General features: G+C 34.4%; 2 long non-coding RNA genes across 16 annotated transcripts in view; one reads left to right on the top strand and one right to left on the bottom strand.

The window, feature by feature from the left end:
• LOC145664340 (uncharacterized) overlaps window positions 1-23,097 on the bottom strand; it is a 513,034-nt gene that overhangs the window by 35,564 nt on the left and 454,373 nt on the right. The window contains exon 4 of one of the 15 annotated variants that reach the window (XR_014127390.1): window positions 8,951-9,080. The exons of the other annotated variants lie outside the window; for them this stretch is intronic. This is a non-coding gene — a long non-coding RNA (uncharacterized LOC145664340). The remainder of the gene's footprint in view (window positions 1-8,950; window positions 9,081-23,097) is intronic. 15 annotated transcript variants of the gene reach the window in all.
• Window positions 1-23,097, top strand: part of LOC145664343 (uncharacterized) — a 345,141-nt gene that overhangs the window by 257,943 nt on the left and 64,101 nt on the right. The gene's annotated exons all lie outside the window — the stretch shown is intronic.

The following is a 23,097-nucleotide window of genomic DNA, read 5'->3' as shown; positions in this document are numbered from 1 at the left end:
ACACTTGAATAGAACAAGGTTATCAGATGTTCCTTTCTACCCGGGCATGTCTTCTTTTTCAGACCGTAAAAATGGTTAAGGAGGGTATTTGGGGAAATTTGGAAATGTCTTCCTTTTCGCTGTACAGTCAACTGTTCTAACTTGTATCATTGTTTTCTTTAATGAATTAAATTGTCCCGCCTTAAACTGCTTTCTTTTTTCTTTGATCTCCTCCTAAAAAAATGTTTACCCATCACTGGTATAGTCTTCAGAGCGCAGTATCATGCTAACCAGTTTAAAAATTTCTCATAAGTGAGACTAAAATGAACACGAACTATTTTCTACTGCAAAACTGAATGAAGAAATTCTTCATTCATCATTTACGGATCCCGAAATCAATCGACCTTTTCATCAGTAATATTGTTCAACGAACTTTATTTTCCATCTCTACTCTTTCAAGAATTCTTTGCTTGAGAATAACAGATAGACCTAATAAAGTAATCAACATTTCAACCCAATTTATAATTTACGCATTGTCATTATCTTCGTTAATACTGTACAGTTGCACTGTACTTATTCTACTTATATGGTAATTACTTACTAAGCAGAATATAATGTATAGATTTATACCTTACCTCTACGTAAGTAAATAAATAGCATAAATAAGAAAAATTAAGTTGAACGATTTTGATTTATTCTTTGGTGTTTTTATACGTTAATCTAAAAACCAAAGAAGTAGTAATAGGCTACTGTCAAAATACAAATGCTTGGATGTCCATCTATTTATGCACAGTTGATTTTATTTATCCTTACCACTATTATTCGAGACAGAAAATACCTCAAAATTGAGGAGTTTAATCTATGTGTATTTTTTTATTCATAAGATAAAATGGATCATAAAAAAATGAAATGAAATCTTTCAGTTTAACGTCCCACGATTATGCCGGTTAGGCTAAAGAAGACGGTGGTGATGAATGAAATGGTGGAATGAAGAAAGTGGGAGGAAACGGGAGAACCCCGAGAAAACCCACGCACATGGTGTTTGTCCACCACAAACTTCACTTTCCGGGGCCTGGGATTGAACCCGGGACTGTCTCAATTATATATATATATATATATATATATATATATATATATATATATATATATATATATATATGTGTGTGTGTGTGTGTGTGTGTGTGTGTAATCTATTTGCACATGCTAGTCACTAACAGGATAGGCTATATGAATAAGAATCATAAATAGTTAACAATATTTTGTTGTACGTTTCCTTCACTGTAGTTAAAATACTGTGATAAGAAGTTACTTTTGTTTCATATTGTGATACGATAGAAATCGAGACTATAAGGATATATTATTCTAACTACCAGTGGCGTATTTACGATTTTGTTTCGGGGGACTTTGGTAACTTTATTGTTGGAAATGTGAAAATTCTGCAATATATTTCATTTACTTTAAAATAGTAAATAAAATTTCGGGGGGCTTAAGGCCGGAAGCCACGCTTGAATACGCCACTGCTAACTATAAATGATGGACGCTGAATGAGAGAACAATTTCTCGTTATTTATTGTCATTTTTGCTCTATGGAGATTTAGAAATATCATCAAAAGGAACTATGCCAGAGAGGGTGCGTAAGGGGGCAAGTGCTTCGCCGGTTTCTGCTCTTGCTCCCCGCTCGTATCTGTATGCATTAAATTATTAGAGTAGTATTATGATTAAATTTTCAAAGGTGTGGCAAAATGGTTTCATTAAGAAATTTATGTGAGAAGGAAATTAAAATAATTTCTAAAAACGTATTTCACAATGCCCTTGGCAGTACAAATTACATCTTATCGCCTGACTGTCCCCTATAACTCAGCTCTTCTGGGAACGGTGGGGAACGGCCTATTTCGTGGAAGTTGATCTTGTATGATGGTCTGTGCATCCGCTAGCTGCACCAGGCTTAAGCTCTGTTCTTGATTGAAAACCCATGTTAGTAATAAGTCATGTCTTTTATAACCTTGCTGTTGTATAAGGACGTAAGACCACAGCAACTTCCTTTCGGATAATCAGGTCTACAACTGAAACTGCAAGACTGTCATGTACTCCTTTAATCTGCTGAACAGTGATGATTTCAAAAGGTATCCAAGAGATACAAAACTTCTCCCCGGCGCATATCTTTCATCGTACTCAACATGGATTACTGCTACTTTTGCAGTATTCGCGTATTGAAATTTCCCGTGTATTGAAAAATCCTCCATGGGAAATCGAAATCGTTACTGCTACTGAAGGTAGTTCCAGATTATATTTCTGGTGAAAACTTACAAGCTCTCATTGACCTTTAGATCATAATTGTGAAACATGAAACTAAAAGAAGAAAAAACTAATTTATTGAAACGATTGAGTTTAAAAAACTGAGATTTTTTGATTCTTGAAACATAACTGGGAACACATTTTAAACAAGAGTGGAGTATGAGGTTGGAATCCCGCTGTAATGTTAAGGTATCATTTTTCACTATCTCAAAGTAATCGTGTTCACACAAGAATGTCAATGTATTAACAAAACACACATTTACCAAAGCATAATATCAATGTATTAATAAAACACAATGTCAGTATAATGTCAATGTTTTAATAAAACACACACTGACCAAAACATAATGTCAATGTATTAATAAAACACAATGTCAGTCAAGGGTAAAAGTGGATCTGAAAAGGCGGAGGGACGCATGACGTCACGCCGTTCCCTGTGCCTATCTTTGTCTACATTATTTTTTTTTAGGAAGTGGAGGGACGCCATATATATTTTTTGGAAGTTGGGTAACGACGTTACCCAGCGTTCCCCCTCACTTTTACCCCTGATGTTAGTATAATATCAATGTATTAATAAAACACACAGTTACCAAAACATGTCAATGTATTAATAAAACACCGTGGCAGCATAATGTCAATGTATTAGTAAAACACACGCTTACCAAAGTACTAAATATATGAATAACCTTTATCCAACAGTTTCGTCAATGTATTATCACCTTCATCTAACACGTTATCTGTTTGATGACGTATGTGTTTGACATTATGACATTATGCTTTGGTGGGTGTGTGTTTTAATAATACATTGACATTGTGATATGGTGTGTTTTATTCATCATCATCATCATAGGTATTCTGCCTTTATTGGCAGGTCACTTGCCGCAGCTGAGAAGCTTCCATGCTCCACGGTCCTCCGCTAACTTCTTCGTCTTCGTGTATGATCTTTCTGTTTTTATATCATCCATTAATTGTAGTCTCCTTCGCCCCCTCCCTCTCTTTCCTGTCACCATACCCTCTGGGACGTCCCTCATGATACAATCTCTTCTTAGGTTACAATGATACAATATAGTGTTTTATTAATACATTGATATATATTCAAAGTTAATATGAACAATATAAAAATGTCGAACAAACGTCACAAATCTTTTACAATTACTTACTTAAAGATAACCAAAAAAAACTATTGTTTTCTTGATACAGAAAAAATAATCCTTCATTGATTTTTGCTTATATTTCTTATGGCCCTACTTGTAGATAAACGTTGCTCTTGCAATATAAGTAAATCTCTGCTTTGATGGGTCATAATTGGGAAATTAAAGATCTGCAAAGTAAAGTATTTAAGAAGTGTACTATCCATGTTTCTGTGATACTTATACGATACTTGCTGAAATGCCAGTTCTTTGCTGGGGAAAATAGCTTTATGGAAAAAATTTCAACCATCCTTATAGGATACACATTTCAAAAAAAAAAAAAAAAAAAGTGTAATGGTAGAAGTCAATGAAATATTTTACTTTTTTTTTTTTTTTCGAAATTTTGAATTTATACGAACTGCGGATACATCCTTTAATCAAAGTGATTATAATAGAATCCCAGCTTAAGGTAGGTACAATGTTCCAAAACTCATTTCAAAGGGGTCAACGATTTCCCCGTAATGTGGTCACAAACAATAGTGAACGTTGATTTCAATGTGAAGAATGAAATTTTAGAAAATGCCGCTTTTTTCTACCTTAAAACGGGAAATTTCGAAAACGGTGACACATGTTTCTCCTCATTTGTAATGATTATTTTACATACCGAGTTTCATCTTCCCAACTTGACGAGCTCATAAGATAATGTATTTTCGCCAGAAATATTTAACTCCCTCTATTCTCCCATTTTAGGTTACGTCCTCTAATCAAAGTATCATCATAAAAAAAAAACCTAGCTAAAAATCGATACTAAGTTCCAAAATTCATTTTCAAACTGTTCAATCTTTTCCCCATGATGCAATCATAAACAACAACAACATCGCTTTTAATGTGAAGGAACGAATTATATATATATATATAAAAAAATCCTCCTCCCCACTTAAAATGGAAATTTTCAAAAACGCTGGGATATTCTTATTCTTAATGATGAGATTTATATACCGAGTTTCATCTTCCTAACTTAATGGCCTCGTGAGATATTGTATTTTTTAAAATATAAATTTTGAACCTCTTGTACCACCCTTAGGATACGCTCTTTAAATCAAAGTAACATGATGAGAACCATGTTCAAGGTAGGTGATAACTATATCTAAAAATAATTTCCATGGGTTCAGCAGTTTTCTCGTGATTCGATCAGAAACAAAGTCAGTTTCACTTCTATGTAATTGATAAAGTATACTGTTCTTGTCACAGTGAAGTGGCCTCGCGCAGCATAGTCGCTAACGATCTCCCCTTCGCCTTTATAGTATTTTATTTAAACAAAATGAAAATACCTTTCAATTGAAAAGGGAAAAAGAAAATACATAAATATAGGAATCAATATAATTTTATAATGGAGTTTACACTTCATACTCATAGTCAACGATTTTTTGTAGTGAGCAACACAAAGGTTGGAATTTAGCGGATTATCCGTAATTACTATTATATCAAAAATAGTTTTGAATGCTCCATTGCATGGAGTACTTATCAATCTGAACTTCATTTTCCAATATTTTAGCTATAGCAACGTTAATAGAACTCCAGACTTTTATTAGCCTTACTTAAATCTTTACGGCTCAGTCTATATACTGTAGGTATGCGCAAGCTTGCGTTTACTAGTTGTAGACCTAACCAAGGCAAAACCAAACTTGCTTGTTCCTCGATTACAAGCTTGCTTCAAAATTGTCAATAATTCATAATCTAAGTCGGGGGCGCGGTGGCTCAGTGGTAGAGCGTTCACCTCCGGTGCTTGGGGTCCCTGGTTCGATCCCAGCTCGCGCTATGTGGACTTTGTGGTGGACAAACACCGTGCTTGTGGGTTTTCTCGGGGCTCTCACGTTTTTTTTTTTCTCCCACTTTCTTCATTCCAGCATTTCATTCATTTCTCATCATCACCGTCTCTTTAGCCTAACCGGCATAATCGTGGGACGTAAAACTTAAAGATTTCATTTCATTTCATTTTCATAATCTAAGTCTAGTCTTTAAATTTCTTTAAGTTGAATGGCTTACTATCAAGAACCTATCAAGAATGGCTTAAAATTTACATTTGGCAAAGTGATGTACAGAAAGACTCTCTTGCCGTAGACATGCTTCAAGAGAACATAGCTCTTAGTGAGAGACGGTGCCACTAGGAAGAGGAGAGAGAAGTTTTTCAGAACAGCTTTGCCATTGTAGAGTTGACAATACAAAATGGAATCTAAACTTAATGTTTGTATCTAGGTATAAAGAAGAGGTATCATTTGGAAAGAGCAGGAAGGGGCAATTTCCTTCTCCTGACTTTGAGAAACACATACATTTTAGTCAATTATATAGTAATATACTTATAAAAAAAACAAAACAAAAAAAAAAAAAAAAAAAAAAACGTGAAGTTGTTTTAGGTGTGGAGAATCTTGACCCCCTCTAGCAAAATCTGAAATGACGCTACTGCTCCCTAGGCAGTCGAATTTTCCATAAAAGCAAAAACTAGGATAGTTTACTGGAAGGTGAAAATCGAGTATATATCAATTTTCTTGAAAACAGCTTTAGCGATTTTGTACATATTTAACATAATTACCTTATAATATGACATGTTCCATTCCGCATGTAAACGTCCTGAAGAGGTAGGATATTGGTGCGGATGATATTTCGAACAATTTTGTGGAAAAAAAATACCCAGGTAATTTTGCTCAGTTTTCATAAATACATACTGTATTTCACTAAAATATCCTATAAATTCCTTTTGTAAAAAGTACAAGGAAGCAGTGATATTTTCTTGAGGATTATTTTATCAGAAGCAGGTTGTGAAATATTGTTTTACATTTTATAATTAATATGTCATTGCCAATGTGACATAAACAATTTATTTTGAAAAAGTAAAGAGGTCGGGGTTTACTTTAGTTTTATTTATAGACTATTTATAGACTGTAGAAGACAGAGCTAATCTGTCGAAACTGTAACAGAAATGTAATATATTTTTACCAAAATTAATCTCTGTGTGTTTTGCTCAGGTTAATTCTATAATATGGTTAATGTCAGTTTACTAATCGTCTTCATTTGGACTGCTTTCTCTTTTATCAGGAAATACATTTCGAACAGAGGATGCAGTCTTAATGACCTGTAAAACTCATGAAATACAGGGGGTTCAAACGGAAGCTGTTCCAAAAGATCCTTCTTGTTTTCATTGCTGATTGCTATCGGTCCATTGTAGAGACGTTTTGGCATCAAAACACTTTGTTTTCCCCTTCTTGAAACATCCATAGTTTTGAAATTTTCAAAACTATTGTGTGTTGTCTTGTAAAATAATACACCTGGCTTTTGTTTCTTATAGCGTAACCACTTAATATGTCTCCACAGAAAACGTTCACCAGCACTGTTACTCTTGCGAAATTGGATAGATTCTGTTAACACAGAGGAAAAATCGTAGAAATCTTCAAATATTTCACGTACTACAAATTGTTTTTTCTTCCCTTCTTGACGAATTAATTGAGCCCAGTCGTGGGGATGCTCGACGTTACCATTTAATTTCTTTCTGAGTTCTGTAAAAAGGGAGTTGGAAGACATTGTTGTAAGTCAATTGTGATGGTCTTGCGTGTAATATCATTTCTAGACAGTTCTTTGTCGGAAGCTTAAAGTTATATTCTATTTCAGCCTCTTCATGATGTTTATCCAATTGTGTTTTTATGGAAGGATCTACGGACACTTTAAGTTGAAGAAATAACTTATCAGAGACTTGACACGTATCTATGTGCGGTTTCTTTGTTTTCAAGTTCATTTTGTGGAATTCACGCTCATACAGACGTCTACTTACAGGAATCCCATTGCATATTCTCTTATACTCCTCATATAATCCCGAAAGTGTCACGTATGGCGGTAAATACTTTTTACTGGAGTCTCGTCGGTAATAATGACTTTCATATGAGGGAACTGATTGAATGTGTTTGCGAACCTCTTCCCGTTCATTTTCGGACTTGGTGTTGGAAGGTTTGTGGGTTTCTCGGCTACTAATGTCTATAACACTAAAGAGAGAAGCACGTTTCTTTTGAATTACAGACTCTATGAAGCTTTTGCTTTTACCAAAAATACACAAGAAGCAACTTTTACACACTTCATGTCTTTTACCCGACACTTCGATGTGATACAAAACTGTCACTTGGCGATAGTGCTGCTTTTCAAAATCTTTCTGTCTGATTCTGGTTCTCTGCTTATTAGCAATATTCAGCAAACTAGAGATATACATAACTCTTCGATTATAATCACCAAGAGCCTAGTAATTGTCAAATATATTTCTAAATACTTCTTCTGCACACATTATCTTACATTTTTTCTACTCTCTCCGGGAAGCTGGAATGTACGAGCTAGAACGCATTTCCCTTTCGAAGTAACATATGATTAACCTGTATTTCTGAGACGTTTTCTCGTTTCAGGAATTTTTCGTGTGTCGCCTTTCAAACCTCGTGATTCCTTTCGTCCTCTATTTTCACGGGACCTATCTTCCACAGGCATCTTGCGTTCGATGTCAGATGTTCCTGGTTTCTCTGATAAATTGTGCAGATCTGTACACTGGCTGAGTACAGTAATAGATGTTTCCCCCTCTCTCTCACTACTATCTTCTTTCATTGCTTTTTTCTTACCAGTCTGTTTCTTGCGTCTCATCCTATGACTTTTAAGCTTCTCTTCTGCTTCGGATTCTGTTGATTTGGATGCAGAATCATTCCGATCAAAACCCGGGTCTATTTCCATTGTTGCGCATTTGTTTTGTTCATAAAAATATTCAAATAGAGATAGAAAACAGAAACAGAGTAAAATGATTGTATTTGTTTCAAACAAATACTACTTAACCTCTGAATAATATGAAAAACCAATATAATTCGAATAGTGATTAAGCAAATAATTTACAAGCTCGTTTCTCCTTAACATATTTCACGTAACTGTATTGCTTGCATTTGCTTCATTCACACGATGAAAATGTTTTCAACAATTAAGTGCAGTGCAAAACGTGTTAAGTCACATTTTAGAGGACTTACCTTTCTTTTCACACCCATATATGAATGAACAAAGTTGGGAAAAACATGTTAAGTCCACTTACTACGGACTTAACTTGTTTTGCACGAAATAGAATCAGTATGTCAAACATGACTGAAAACGCACGGGTTTGTAACATCATTGAAAAACCTGATAGGACTTAGCCGAACATACACAATTGTAGAGAAAAATTTGCTTATTCAGGTAGCGTGAAAAGCTCATTTTTGACCATTTTGGACTTAGCATGTTTTGCACACCCACCCGAGAAATATATATTTGCTATGTTGCATTATTACTATTAGTCTATATATATCAAATAACTCCTCTTTGCGAAATATTTACAAAAAGGCAGTTTGTTGGAAGAAATATGTCTCATTCGCACATTCTTCTCTAAAAATGATAGAAGCATTTGCAACCTATGAAGACAAATACGCATTAGCATCTATATAATCATTGGTAAATTCTGTACAAACAGTTGTTGCTTGAAAATATAGATCTAATTTACTTACAGTCATGACTAGGGAAGGGCGAGCGTGTCGGTTGCCCCGGGCGCCGAATGAGCGAGAAGAAAAGGTGTCGCAAACAATGCGGCGCCCCTTGAAAGAATTTGGGTCCAAGTAAATCAATGTTGTTGTCAGCCTGCAAAAATATATTTGCTAAAAATTTTCTTGCTCCGCATGCAACCCCAAAATTTTCAATAAGAGTCACAGCAAGTCTTTACTTATTACTTAAAGGAAGTTATTATATACCATTTGTTAATGATGATGTGATATAAGTATCGAATAATGACTTATAGTGTACGCAAAAGCGTTCTCAAAATCGGAAATGGTCAAAGTTTGAAATATGTGTTAAGCGTTGTGATGGCGATGAGTTTTTTTTAGTTAATCACACTTTTTACACAATCGGATTAATCACGATGGTGAGAATGAAGGTATGAAAATGACAGAAGTGAAGAGAGTCACGCCAGCTGCTGTTTGTGCGGGAATATTAAAAACGAAGGTAAACAAGAGGAATAATAACATATTCGATATCGTAGAGTAGGAGTTAATAGGGTCAGAACTTAAAACAACGAATTTCGTCTTTTTCAAGGACTAATCACTATCAGTGATTTTTCTTTATTCCATTGGCATATAAAATGCTTCTAATTTGAAGGAATTTATTGAGATAATTTTTTCATAAACTAGTTTATCGCCAGAATATGTTTCCTGTGCATACGTATTAGTTGTCCTCCGTTTTATCTATCTACATACAGACAAAACAAACCTTCTGAATTTCCGTAAATTTCACATTTTTTTTCCCGTAAAAGAACTAACTAACTATGGCCTATAGAACCCGGAGGTTCAACGCCACGTTCATAAAACCTCTCCAATGACTTCTGTCCTTACCCAACTGAATCCAGTTTCTACTCTGTATTCCTATTTCTGCGAGATTCGTTTTAATATTGCCCTTCCATCTGCGTCTAGGTCTTCCTAATGGACGTTTTCCGATTGGATTTTCAGTCAGCACATTGAAATCGTTCCTACTTCCCCATGGGGAAATAGGTTGAACAGTGGGTAAGCCTCGCAAGTATGAGTTCTGTCTCATCGCGTGATAAAAAGTAAAAAAAAAAAAAAAAAAAAAAAAAATCGAAAACAAACACATTCAAAGTTGCGAAATTTCCTGTTATACAGTAAAACAAAAATAATATTTCACGTAAATTTTAGGTACAGTAGGCAGTTCCAAAGATTTGACAGCACATGAATATCTTCTGATGCTGAAAAAGAGAAGGACGCCTACAACGACAAAGAAAGATAAGACGACGATGAATACAGAAGTTTCTGAGAATAACACTGACTCTCAATTTTCAGTGTGCCAAGGGTGGTTCCATGTTGATCACAATGGAGAAGAGTGGGTCAAGTGTACACGATGTTTGATGTGGTATCATTTTGCGTGTGTTCATTTTGAAAACAAAAGAAGTTTATCTGTCCTCAGTGTCCTTAGGCAGAATTCTTAACTTCACGATTTCCATGTAATATTTTTAATTTATAAGTTCCTTTTTCGTACTATTGAGTTCCTAATATTGTCTATAAGATTATGTTTGTCATTACCTTTTGTTCTAAAGCTTATTATTGTAGAATTTATGAGTACTGTGAGATTGTTAGTTAATGTATTTCTATTGCTCATATTCCCTACACTCTAACTCATATTACCCTTAATTTTGGGTTAATATGGGTTATTTCACATGTGTCGCAATTATGCGTGTAGTACTAAATAGTAAGCGTAATGTACTAATGTTTACTAATATTTCTATGGCGTAATACACAAGCTTTGTTATTACCGAATGTTGATTCAATTATTTAATAATTTCAATTATTCAATTATAAATTACTGAAATACAGAGCTTTATTTCAGAAACTCCCCACATTCCCCCTATTTACCTTATGAGACTACAATCTGGACAATTTAGTACAAATTCACGGGGACATTTCTATGCGAAATTCAAAATTCAAATTTGAATTTGAATTTTGAAGTATTATTTTTTATTGTACAGTTTTTTCAATATAGTACAACTTCTAGAGCAATCTTTAAGCTTTCCAGTGGTGTTTGATTCATATCTCTAGTGCACATATTAACAATTTTATGAATTTTTAATAATTAATGTAACTGAAAAACTGCCCTTTTTTGACATTTTTGAACACTCTGTATGGGGACACTTTCAGGAGGAGAGAGGTAATATTTGGGATTTTTTTCATCTCCCACTGTAATAAAACTTTGTACCAATTTTTACAAAAATGTAAGATCATCAGGTCAGATTTTGTCTTTTCATTGGTTGATTTCACATGGAATGTTCATAAACTATGTACTGGGAACACATTTACTACAGCGGCATTTTTACTGAAGACTTTGCAGAAGAAAAAAATCTATTTCAGATTAAAATGTAATGATAAGATGACTTACATTATAGTTTATGAATTTTAACTGATGTTTGGAAGTTCCAGAAATATAATTTATTTCTAACAATACAATAAAAGTAAATATTTAAAAAAAAAAAAAAAAAACTCAGTCAGTAAAACTAGCGGTAGGAGACTTTTTACACAAAGGCAATACACAAAAGTTTTTGAAGTTTCAAGGGAAGTTTGAAGGGCAACTTTTTGAAGTTTCCGCGGTTTGAAATTTTCAGGAAACCCCATTTGGGACCTAAGGAAAACGTTGTGATCAATTTTGAATCGAAAATCCGAGGGCCCGTTTATTTTCCCTGCCCATATCTGGTAAATTCTATAGTAATTTTGGGCACCTTTCTGAACTTTCCGCGGTCTGAAATTTTCAGGAAACCCCATTTGGGACCTAAGGAAGACGTTGTGACCAATTTTGAACCGATAATCCGAGGGCCCGTTTATCTTCCCTGCCCATATCTGGTAAATTCTATACTAATTGTGGGCACCTTTTTGAAGTTTCCGCGGTCTGAAAATTTCAGGAAACACTATTTGGGACCTAAGGAAGACGTTTTGATCAATTTTAAACCTAAAATCCGAGGGCCCGTTTATCTTTCCTCCTACCGACTTATGATATGAGTTTAATTTCGGACCTTTATTATTTCTTACCTTATCTATTTCAAGAAGAAATTAATTAATCAGTATTCACGATGAAGTCAGAAAATGTTGAATTATACTTTAAACAGATTATTGTTAGAATGCAATAAATTGCAAGCTCTACACTTGAACTTTATTCATAATTGGGGTGTATTCTGTAAGGAGTTACACGTGTTTAAATGTTGATAAATGGTCTTTCATTGGTGTATACAATCATTATATCCATTTACAACTTGTATACTATGAATCATGCAGCACGAAAAACTGCTTGAATCTCTAAGATTTGCGTGGACTAATGTTTGTCACGAGAATCGTGAAAGGTTTCGTCTAGAAATCGAGACGAGAATTATCTTGTTCCTCGTCCCTTCTCGATTCTAAAAAGATGATTCTGTTCTGGTTTTGGGAACTAGGATCGAAATGAGACAAAAAATTTTTCATTTAGGAGGAAAACTTTTTTCTTATCAGTCCTACACGATTCATCTCGTTAGATATTGTGTTCTAAATGATTTCTTTCATTTAAAAAAAAATATATCGAATATTATTCTTTGCTCCTCTAATGATCCATGTTTTCTTCAGTTTTCTCTGTTCAATTACCTAATTTGCTCCGTTCTTCTTAATATTCACATTTCAAATTTTTAAAAATCATTTTTGCTTAGTAACCATGTTTCTGTACCATTAAGTACGACAATAAAAAAAACTAGTTGTTTCTAAAATATTGTTATCTTCTTTTAGATTCTTATTTTTTATTTTATTTCAAGTCTCTTAATTAATTAATAGGAGTGGCAAAAGAAGCCTTTAGGAGGAAGAAAATATTATTTTGTGGGTCATTCAATAAGAGTTGAGAAAAAGACTCAGAAAATGCTTCATGTGGATTAGTGTACTGTATGGGTCAGAAATATGGACATTACGCGAAAATGATGAAAGGGACTAGAAGTTTTCGAAATCTGAGTGTGGAGAAGAATGGAGCGAATTAGCTGGATGAAGCGGAAAACGAGGTGTTAGAAATGGCTGGGAAGAAAAGAACAATTTTAGATATTATTAAGAGGGGGAATAGAACCTGATTGGGACATTGAATAAGAAGGAACCGTATCATGAGGGACGTGCTAGAGGATATAGTGGCAGGAAAGAGAGGGAGAGGGTGAGAGAAACTACAATTGGTGGACGATATAAGGACAGAAAAATCGTACGTAAAGACGAAAAGGTTAGCGGAAGACCGTGGAGAATGGAAGATTCTCAGTTGCAGCAAGTGATTTGGCAATAAGGGAAGAATACCTATGATGATGATGAAATAATTAATACAAGCTATACGCCGAAAACAAGTCGCTTATTCTACTACTTTCCAAACTCCTAATTCTATTTCTTATATACGACTGCTTTAATCCAATCATCATTGCTTTGGTATTTTCTTTTATAAGTTATTTTGTTTATTGATTTCATTTTTTTTCCTCGAGGTTTCTAAGTCTTCATTTTCTGTTCATATTCCTTCATAAGGGCTATTATCATCTTGAAACCGTATGTAAGTTACAGCACACTTCCAATTATCCGAAGTTATCAGGATCCTGGGTACCTTGGATAAGAAATCCTCGGATAATATTGAGGTAAATGCATTTTGAAGTTATTTTATAAGTAGACATTTCTAAACACAGAAACGAATTTGAAACAACTTTATTATTAATATATCGGATGCTAAGGGCATAGGAAAATATTTTTGAAGAAAAAGAATTCTAAAGAAATACAATTTTAAGAATAATATAACTATACTGTATTTATTATAGTATTAAATTCAATGAATTACATTACGAAGTTCAGAAAACTATGTGTTATTTTAAGTTCTTAACAAACAAGGTTTAACACTTAACTATTGTGTTCCACTAAAATAGTAACCACCTCGGATAACCCGGAGGCTTGGATAAACTGAGCACGGTTAACCGAAAGTACACTGTGCTTGAATTGTGAAACTTGGAAGCATACTTTAAAGTATCAAAACAATCAGTCATCTGTGAGTAGTGTTAATATCATAATTCTGATCTTCAGATATGTAAACTGCAATGCAAAGGATGATTGCTTAAATAAATATTTACCTAGGTAAATACCTGAAGAAATAATTTGTTTAGATCAAACTGTACCTAAAAATAATGAATTTTATATATTTTTCTAAACGTAACCTTGAAAAAATCCTAGTAAAAAAAAGTGCTTTATTATATTAGACGTTATTAGGTTGCTGTTGCCCTACTATTAAGGACTAGCGTAAGGGTGTTTTCTGTCTTTTTAATGTTTTTCAAAAATCGAAATGCAAATAAGTAAAAACAAATATATATGTGACTTGCCTGAGCTAATTATAATTTAATTCCTTACGTATGTTACCCAGAAACGAGACGAGAAATAAGGTTTTCTTGTCCCGTCTCGGAAATTTTATAGAAGTCTTACCTCTATTCTACAACTCCTTTTGCGTCTCTTCTCGATTTTCGATAATTCCTCGTCTCATTTTGTAACTAAATGTATAAAATTTACGCACTGGTGTTTCCCTTAATTTCAGGTAGAAGTTATCAAATTTCTTCCACTACACAAGAAGTCCACGAAAGGTGTGATATAGCAACATCCAAACTTCATTTATTGTTTGAGTATATTTTATAATGACTTACTATCTTTAAAGTTTGATAAACACTCTTCATTATGTTTGTTCAATCATTGCATCAATTTATAGTTTCCATATAATGAATCATTAACACTAGAACAGTGATTGAGATCACTTGGGTGAATTAGTGTTTCCTAAATTTCTTTTTCTGTCTCGGAAAACGAGACAAGAATAGTTACGTTTCTTGTCTCGTCTCGATTTTTTTTTTTAAAGTGTGACCTCGTCTTTAAACGGTTAACGTACGTGATCTTGTCGTGGGAGACCCGGGTTCGTTTTCCGACGGAATCTCTTGTAATTTGGTTCCCAAGTTAAAAGTGTAGGTCCACGTGTCATGTAGCCTTGCTGCTGAAAGAGACAATCAAATCAAGAAAACCAAATCGAGTTTTAAAATGTATTTCTTTGCTCGATTTCAGGACTGAAATCGAGACTAGACTCGAAATTTCTCGCTTCCTGTTCAACACTATCCTTAAAATTGTTCTTTGAAAATTTATATCGTATCTTCCTTGTTGGAAACTTAAAAAGGTATTAATAAATAAATAAGTTATTTTTTAAAAAAATAATAAATAGAGAAAGGGTAATTTTAAACATGTAGCATAATAGTAGACTTTGCCCTACATAATACGCATGCGAACAGTTACGACGACAGCTTTAATTTTTTTGGTTACAATATGGAGAAAGATAATTTTTTTGGAGGGGTTATCAGTTTTTAGTGTACCAAGATTATTTTTTTAAATACTTGACTCCATTACAATGCATGTCTCGGGGGCATCCAGGAGACCAGGAGTAGCCACCGTTGGGGGGCGCTCTCTTACCCTCCTTGGTTCCCAATTAATGGGTCAAAATATACATATATAAAATTGAGAACAAAATACACTTAACAGATGGGTTAAACATTAATTCAGCGATAATTGTTTTAAATTCAGTGTGTAATTATTATTATTATTATTTAAATGCTAACGCCAAAGAAGGACAATAATTCTTTTCCACAATATGGAATCTATTATAGAGAACATCACGCTTCCTTATGAATGTTATGATTAGATAAAAACATTTCATACTTTACCTATTTGCAGGATATGTTATAGATATTATGATCGTGTGGAAAGCTTTTTCAGGACAGTCATTCTGAATGAGGTTTTCCTGGGTTTTCCCCATTCACGCCAGGCAAATGGCGGGGTAGTACCTAACTTATAGGTTCCAGGCCGCTTCCTTCCTTCCCTTTCGTCGGATAGTGTGATCGCGGACGAACGTCATCCCTCATACGTGACGAGGTAAATGGCCTTAGATGCCGAAAGCCCAGAAATGTAAATCCTAACTCCTTTAAGAAGGGAACAAAATGTGGAAATATGTATAATAATAAAGTGTAATATGTATAATAATAATTGGAAAATTGTCATTTAAGTTTTCTTTAAAATAAACATACGACTATTTGTCCATTTGTTTTCCGTGAACACTCATTCTATCTATTTAGCAATGTACTGAAATTTGTTTAGTAATGTAGTTGTGAAAGGCAAGGACGCACACTGGAATTTATTTCTGAGGGCTCAAGGAATTTCGGGAGGGTCCAAAACCAATATCATCATAATCATAGGTAATCTGCCATCATTGGCAGGTCACTTGCCGCAGCTGAGAAGCCTCCATGCTTCACGGTCTTCCGTTAACCTATTCGTCTTCATGTACGAATTTTCTGTTTCGATATCGTCCATTAATTGCAATCTCCTTCTTCCTCTTCCTTTCTTTCCTGTCACTATACCCTCTAGCACGTCCCTCATGATAAAATTCGTTCTTGGGCACTGTCCAATATGAGGATAAATTATATTCAAATTTGTTCTAAAATTAGATAAAATTTACAGAAAAGTCGGGATTTCGGAGGAGAGAAACCTCAGAACCCACACTTTGTAGTCCTATACGTCCCTGATGTAAGGTGTTCACATAAGATGCAAAGATATTGATGGATCATTTTCGTTATTTTAAACAGACCTTTTTTTTAAAAAAAAATCAATTAAATAGACCTTTTTTAATAATTTAATTAATTAAACATAGCTCTAATCTTGTGACAGGGATTTTATTTTCTCTATAATTAGGGGCCTACAGAATCAAGTCAGCGATTTGTACGTAGGTCCAACAGCTTTAATGACATCATTGCGTTTGCAAAGTGAACTCAAAATTCCGTAGAAATCGAAAGCTTTGGAGATTTAAAAAAAAAACTTCTCTTTCAGTTTTCTGCTGGCAGCGAAATTTTCAATATTGTAAATTTGTAAATTTGACAATATTTTAGTTAGTCTTCGGAAGTTTCTTATAATGTCCTGTAGTGATCAAATTGATGAGGAGATTCCAGGAATTCCCCCGTGACAAAAGTCCCTCCCTTATTGAAGGAAATTTTCATCCCCGATAGGAATAACTTTCTCCCCTTCCAGAAATTTTTCGAATGGTCATGAAGATAGAAACAGGAAACATTTTCATTTCTTATTTTGTGCAGCTAAATTAAAAAGACACTTTTATTTGGAAATGATATGAAATAAAACCTTTCAGTTTAACGTCCCACGATTATGCCCGTTAGGTTAAGGGAGACGATGATTAAGGTAAGTGAATGATGAAGGAAGACGTGGTAGAATGAGAATGTGGGAGGAATACCTCGAGAAAACTTACAGACACGATGTTGTCCACTACGAACTTACTCGGCCGGGGGATCGAACCAGGGACGCCATACCTCAGAACTAAGCGCTCTACCACTGAGCCACCGTATACTTTTTTTTTTTTTTTTTTTTTTTTTTTTTTTTTTTTTTTTTTTTTTTTTTAGTTAAAACCATTTATAAATCATCTCGCGTCTCTACTTCTTCATAGTCGTTAGAAGCAGTGAGAAAGTTTTCAAGGAAGCAAGAATTGCTCATATTAGAATATACGAAAGACAAAAGAAAGTTCGTGTGTCTGTTTTTTGTGATGACTAGGTGCGTATGTGAAAGAATTTTACGCCCTCCCCCCTAAGAAAATTATTCAATTCACAAACTATTTTCCTGGAAATTGGAATTTCTAACCATAACAGACAAACTATCATACAAATATGTTGTATAGATAGATAAAAGAATTCAGAAAAGCTGTTGCTTTAGAATATTTTCTATGATCGAGGTACAGGATGAACTTTGTTCTAAAATATATATTTAGACATACAGCAGGTCACATAATATTATTAAACTGTTAACACAAAGAAGAAAAGAAAATTTAGAATCGAATACTATTCAACGAATTTAATACTAAATTGTAATATTCTCAATCAACGCACGTCTAGTAGAAATTACGAAAACAATTCTGCAAAAGAATTTTTTGACCGTGCTTTATAAATGTAGTATTAAATAAATGAATACTACCTTTAACACCTGTGAAGATTGACATTTAACGCCTGTTTGAGGCATTAATAAGAAAACTATATGTATAGAGTAAATTTTATGATCAGTGAAGAAAACGTTAAGGATGAGTAGTCTTCCTGTAAACAAAGTAATAGCGATATTTGTATGTGAAACAATGTGGCTGAACAATTTACGTTTCATTTAGAAATTCCAGTATTACATAAAGCCAGCTGAAGGGGCTATCTAACCAAATCAAACTACATTACTAGAAATTATAAATTAATAATAATAATAATAATAATAATAATAATAATAATAATAATAATAATAATAATAATAATAATAATAATAATAATAATAATAATAATAATATAGTCGTAAAAGCAAACTTTTTGCTTTATTATTATAAGTAGCATCAGGAATTTATCTCGGAGCTACAAAACTTCAAGGGGCATTAGTGTTGTATCGCCGGACCAATTTTAAAATCGAAAAAAAAGTACGAAAATGTATTACATTTGGTTATATTTGGTTGGATTACATTAAGTTACGTTACGTTACGTTACATTAGGCGTGCAGTATTAGTATACGGATCCATAGTATAAGTAGTAGTAGTAGTAGTAGGTAGCAGTAGGTTAGAAGCTCCGCAGGGGTTGGTTGGGTTCTGTTCTCGACATGAAATGGGCATATTAAAGACTTGCCCAATTTTTTCTGTACATTTTACAATCTATGGATCCGTATAGTAAAACAAGTATACCTATCTACGAAATAGTCCATCCGTCTCCACATATAGTGCAGCTTACAACATCAAAAGCAACCAACAAATACAACCACTTTCTTAACTTTTACTATTCCTCTTACCTAACTTTCACTCATTCTTCCTCACAAACTTAAATAAATTCTCCAATTGACCCGGTAATTTTCCTAATATTGGTCCGGCTATACAGCACTTAATCTCTTCCCGGAGGGGACCAAATTCAATAGAAGGATAAATTATACTAAAATTTTTAAAATCTTGATTATAAGTAGCTACAAATTGCATCTATAACATAGCAATAACTAATCAACTGTCTCATTGTTAACTTTCTTATGCCTAAAATTAACTTTTACGGAGTACAGCTTCCCGTTCAGTACAGTGTCTACATGAGATTTGGACCCACAATTTAACGTGAGATCCGAACCACATAAGCTTTCACCGAAAATCAAATCCTTGTCTCCTCTGGGTGAGTTAATCGTATAGCTGGAAGGGAGTTCTTTCTGCTATTGTTCTTGTTGACATTTTTGTGAATAGTAGATAGACATTTCTTTGATGATGGTTTGACTAAGTCGAAACCTCAAATTTGATGATGATGACAAATTTGATGGTCGTTAGAAACTAAATGCCAGTATACCATAATATTAACATGCATACTAAGCTCGTCTAGGTCTACCAGCATACCAAAATTGGTCAAGATCGAATGAAATGAATCGATCGTACCGTATGCATTATTCTTAATTTATTATTCTAGAATAATCTAATGGAGTATGAAAGCAAGTTTCTTTCCTTCCTAATGTTTTAGTTACTTGTGTACATTTCAGACAAAATATGGAAATACATGCAGTCCCGGGCGGTTTGTCTCGAGATGGTTGGCCATCTTAGCGGGGGATATATAGAGAGCAAGAACGCACCCATAACGGGGAAAGGGACCACAGGGTCCAGAGCTCCCCTATCTTATACACATAACTTCGTAAACCTTTTTAAATAATATACATGTATTTTAATTTCACCACGAGTGCACTGAGGAACAGCTGCATCGACGGAAGGGTGTATCCTTGTCCAAAGCTTTTACAATTTTTCGACTTCGGACACCCCGGAAGAAACTTTTCTGAGAGTGTGTCTGATACAGAAGAACCACCCAGAATTTCTGGTGAAACAGACAAATAGTGTTTTGCCTTATCGCTTCGTCTTCCATAAACTCCTCACTTTACTTTCACATTGACCTCTCTTTTGATGTTGGCACGATAGTCATCCGATTGCCTTAGATGCCTACAACCCAGAAATCTAATTCCTAGTCTTAACATTAGAATAGGTTACTTCATTACAGGCAAAGCTCTGTGGTATCTCGTTTCCTCTCTCTCTCTCTCTCTCTCAGAGAGTACATGTGACAGCAATGTCATGTAGTGAGAGGGGCGCGAGCGGGGCGCCGAAGTAAGGGGGCGCAAAATCCGGAGGAAAAAAGAAAAGGAAAGAAAAACGAGAGAAAAAATGTTACTCATGTTAGGAAAATGCAGGTGCACATAGGATAAAATGGAAGGAAAAAAAGTAATAAAAAGTGCTCAAAATCAAGGAAAACCAGGGTTTATTTTTGAAAAATTTCTTATGCTTTGCGCCAACCATGGTGGCGTTTCGCGACTGATCTGTCGACCTCACTCATATGTACGGGGGCGCGCCCCGGGAGGAGCTGATTTTCCACAGCACGGCACTGTGTGACAGCCTTGGATGATGTGTTGACTTCTGATTTTTCAAATAGCATGTTATCCGGTGGTTGCTACTACCTGTTCTGCCAGAACAATGAAACTACTATGCGTTTTAGAACAAACAATGGAAAAAGAAAATTCTGAGTCTTCAAGATGTCTCTATTACATGAATAGTCTCTAAATACTATTGTACATTTGCATTTTGGGGATGTATTGTATTGTTCTTATAACGTAAGAGGGGTTACTTTGCACCAGGTATAAGGAATTTAAAAGAAAATCGCATGTAACTTAAAACGTAATGATTTAGAACGCTGCATTTTAAACATAAGGAAAATATTCGTGCATTAGTAAACATTCAGTATGACCATGGTTATTCAAATATAAACTTTGGTGCAAAGTAACCCCATAGATGAGGATACTTTGCACCACATACAAAAAAAGTATGTTCAACATACGAATAAAATGTTTCTGTGCAATGTTTTCTCTCCAGTATTTATGACATTCCGATGTATATTTGTAAAGAAAATTATGTGTTTTCTGGTACCAGCACAGGAACCACATTGTGATAGTTTAGCACATGTTCCACAAAAATACCAACTCAGGAACAGAAAAAAAAAAAAAAAAAACCACCATGAACTGATTTGCTTTGGTTGCTCTTTATGTCCAAGAATATAATCCAAACCGTAACCTTTGGGAGGTTTACAGGGTTTGGGACTTTCATGCTGAAGCCCACCCAAATTGCAGCCTTAAAAAAAAAAAAAAAAAAAAAATCTTATGTTAGTAATCCCTATACGTGTAAGCTTCAAGCTCCTCAAAACTCTAGTGATTCCTTAGGAGGAAAAATATTTTTAATAAAGCACTGAGCGAAATCTTTCTGAAACTATTTCTCTGGATGCACATTTTGTAATTTATTTTCCAACAAGAAATACATTCCAGCACCTACCTAAATAGTAAATTTACCTAAAATTGGAAGGTAGGAGGTACCGGTAGTAATAATTTCCTATCTAAGGGGTTACGTTGGATCGGTTCGAAATAACCCCGATTACAGGCTGAAGCTACCTTCTCCCAGTTTTATTTTTGTGACTTTAAAACGTTTCACACTTCAATTTCAACGATTATTTGAAAGTCCCATTATACACAGTAGTATTCTACGAAACTCTCGGACGGAAATTCTTGTATGTGATATCTTTCAAATTTTGTCGGCCTTTACAGCGACTGCTTTCCACAGCTCTAGAACAAATCCTCCAGGTAACTAGAACTGATGTTAATTGCCAATATTATAGAAAAAAAAATAGCCAAAATATAGTTAGATTTTCTATCTTACGGTGGCAGTTGAAACTTTCTCCTTTTTTGTTTATAGTTCATGGTTTTACCGACAGAGGACTGTGAAATTCTTTTCACATTTTGTGCAAAGTAACCCCTGAAGGTGCAAAGTAACCCCGTCTTGATGTATTACAAACTCTGTAGTCTTATTTTGCAGACTATAACTTATTTTTCACAGAGTGATCCTAAATCTAAACCGGCCAATCTCCTGGAATTCAATTTTACCCGCTTTCACTTATTATACAGGGCCCCTATTGTTGCCACTAAGTTGACGAGCAGTTTCGTATTTTATCAGGTATACTTTATCAGTTGCATAAATACAAATGTATTACCATCAGATAATGCACTTCTATCTGTAATTTGAAACTCTACGAGCCATAGAAGAGAGTAGGGAGAGAATGGAACATTCTAGGTGTCATTACATAGAGGTCCTGATGGCCTACTCAGAACGACTTCTAATTTCACCCACTCCAACCTATTCCGCTACAAAACTATAATGGATATTTTGCTTTGCCTTATTTTCCACTTTTTTCCCCACATAAACCCTTGCCCTTACCGCTACAACTAGTAGGATTCTGAACAAATAAAGGTGAAAAAAAAAAATCTAATCAAAGACACATTCAAAGAAGGAATATCAGCAGATTTTGAAACTGACACACAATCATAGTCATATGTCTTGCAAATAAAATGAGGAAAATAAACACACTGCTGAACAAGGCTGCACTTATTTAATATAAAAACACATGTACACTTGACGTTTCGATCTTCTAACCAAGATCCTCATCAGACATACACTCAGAGTGTACGTCTGATGAGGATCTTGGTTAGAAGATCGAAACGTCAAGTGTAAATGTGTTTTTATATTAAATAAGTGCAGTCTTGTTCAGCAGCGTGTTTATTTTTCAGATTTTGAAAAAAAAAGTCTTTGTTCCTTGGCCACTGAGGCCTATGAAATGACAAGGGAGAGTGGATAGCCTTTGATAAACTTACTAGGGTTGAAACTATACAATATCTTTTTCTTATACAGTAATAAAAAGTCTGGCCTGTCTGCTGAAAATCTTAAACTGCCGTAGTATTTTGATCGTGAAAAGGTAGTATAATCTAGATCTCTTTCTGCTAGCCATTTTACATGTATGGCATGAGAAAGCGTGGTACAATACCGTTACGAAAAAAAAAAAAAAAAAAAGAGTTACATTTCGATTTGTGGAACTACGGTAATTCCCAAATTATGGAGACTCAATATTGAAATGTCAAGAGATAGAATGGTAAGGTTAGAGATGGTGCCTATTTTGGTGAAAAAAATGAAATGAAATCTTTCAGTTTTACGTCTC

This window comes from Thermobia domestica, chromosome 11, assembly GCF_964235325.1.
Source record: "Thermobia domestica chromosome 11, izTheDome1.hap1.1, whole genome shotgun sequence".
Taxonomy (NCBI): domain Eukaryota; kingdom Metazoa; phylum Arthropoda; class Insecta; order Zygentoma; family Lepismatidae; genus Thermobia; species Thermobia domestica.
Note: the sequence above shows the minus strand (reverse complement) of the source record. Positions and strands in the feature narration are given on the sequence as shown.